Here is a 2,504-nt window from a genome sequence, read left to right as displayed (position 1 = left end):
CAAAGAATTTTCAGTCTGAACCTAATTAAGCAGATTCCCTATTAGGCAAACAAAACAAAACAAAAAATTCTTCAGAGGATTTTAGCAGGACCAAGAGTTTATATGTCATAATATTTTAAATGTCCAAGATACTATCTAAAATGATTTTGACATCAAGGAATCAGGAAAATGTGATCAATTTTCCGGGGTAAAGAATATCAACAGATGCCAGCCCCAAGATGTTACAGATGTTGGAGTTATCACACAAAGATTTTAAATCACTATTAGTATTAAATCACTATTACAATCATGTTCCATAGGATAAAGGTAAGAACATTTGAAGTGAATTAAAAGGTAGCACCTCTCAGCAGAAAATAAAAACTATAAAACCAGAACCAAATGGGAATTTAGGAACTAAAAAAATACATTTAAAATTTAAAAGTCATTAATGTGCTCTATAGCAAAAAGGAAAGGACAAAAGAAAGACAAAAACTTGAAGACAGAGCAATAGAAATTGAAGAATAAAGAGAAAACCTGAAGAATAAAGAGAAAAAAAATTGAAAAGAATATTTGAAGATAGAGAAAAATGATACATTATGTATATGTATACCAGATTTTTCATCAGAAACTATAAAAGGCTGGGAGCACCTGGGTGGCTCAGTCAGTTAAGCATCTGCCTTTGGTTCAGGTCATGGTCTCAGGGTCCTGGGACTGAACCCCAAGTCAGGCTCCCTGCTCAGCGGGGAATCTGCTTCTCCCTCTCCCTCTGCCATCCCATTCATGCTCATGCACACTCTGTCTCTCAAGTAAATAAATAAAAGTTTTTTAAACAGAAACTATAAAAGGCTAAAGAAAATGAGCAACTTCTTTAAAGTGCTGAGGGGAAGGTTTGGGGAGAGGAGGATTGCCAACCCAGAATTCTATAGCCAACAAAAGTATTCTTAAGAAGTATGGAGAGGGGGGGAATAGAAAGACATTCTCAGATGGAAGAAAACTGAGGGAATTTGCCATCTGCAAACCTGCTCTAAAAGTAAGGCTAAAACTCTTCAGTATGAAATGGAATGGGGCACCTGGGTGACTCAGTCAGTAAGGTGTCTGCCTTTGGCTCAGGTCATGATCTCAGGGCCCTAAGATTGAGCCCTGCCTCAGACTCCCTGTTCAGTGGGGAGCCTGTTTCTCCTTTTCCCTCTCCCTCTGCCCTCTCACCTCCCCTCATGCTCTCTCTATCTCAAATAAATAAATAAAATCTAGAAGAAAGGAAAGAAGGAAGGAAGGAGGGGGGAGGGAAGGAAGGAAGGAGGAAGGAAGGAAAGAAGGAAATGATACCAGAGAGAAACATAGAACTTCAGGAATAAAGGAAGAGCAACAGAAATGGTAAATACTGGATAAATATAAGACTATTTTCCTTCTCTTATATTCTTTAAAATATATATCTGACTCTTAAAAACAAAAATTATAACATTGTCTGGTGGAGTTTCAGTGTATACAGATGAATATCTGCAACAACTATAAAATTTTTCATGAAGTAACAAAATATTCACTCTAGGTAGACTGTGAAACATTAGATTATTTACATGGTAATCTCTAGAATAACCACTAAAAAAAAATACGAAGAGAAATACTCTTAAAGAGTAAAAAAAAAACAAGGAATACTGCCATCAGTAAAAAGATATTATATGGTTAAAGGGGTCAATTCAACAAGAAGACCTAACAATTCTAAATGTGTATGAACCTAACAACAGAGCTTCAAAATACATGAAGCACAAAGTGATAGAACTGAAAGGCAAAACGGACAAATCCACAATCATACTCGATTTAAACACTTTTTTCTTAGTAATCAACAGAACAGGTAGACAGAAAACAATAGGAATACCTGAACAGAAGACCTGAACAACACTGTCAGTGAACCTGACAACTGACATTTATAGAACATTCCACCCAAAAACAGAAAAATTCACATTTTTCTCAAGTGACAAGAGGGAACATTCACCAAAATAGGTCATTTCTGGGCCACAAAACAAATCTTAACAAGTTTAAAAAACTCAACCCCATATGAAACATGTTCTGTGACCATAATGGTACTAAATTATGAACCAATATCAGAACACTACCTGGAGAATATCCCTAAATACTTAAAAATCAAGCAACATACTTCTAAATAACAAACAGATCAAGAGTAATCACAAGGGAAGTTAGAAAATATTTTAATTGAGTCAAGTGAAAACACCGCATATCAAAATTTCAGGATGCAGCTAACAGGTATTAGAGGGAAATTTATCACATTGGATACTTAACTTAGAATGGAAGGAAGGTCTCAGATCAATTATTTAAGCTTCCCTTTTAAGAAATCAGGAAAAGAGGGGTCCCTGGGTGCCTCAGTTGATTAGGTGTCTGACTCTTGATTTCAGCTCAGGTCATGATCTCAGGGTTGTGAGACTGAGCCCAACGCCAGGCTCCACGCTGGGCATGGAGTCTGGTTGGGATTCTCTCTCTCCCTCTGACCCTCCCCCCACCTCTCTCAAAAG

Source organism: Enhydra lutris, unplaced genomic scaffold (assembly GCF_002288905.1).
Source record: "Enhydra lutris kenyoni isolate GAN:26980312 unplaced genomic scaffold, ASM228890v2 scaffoldscaffold56, whole genome shotgun sequence".
Lineage (NCBI taxonomy): Eukaryota > Metazoa > Chordata > Mammalia > Carnivora > Mustelidae > Enhydra > Enhydra lutris.
Note: the sequence above shows the minus strand (reverse complement) of the source record.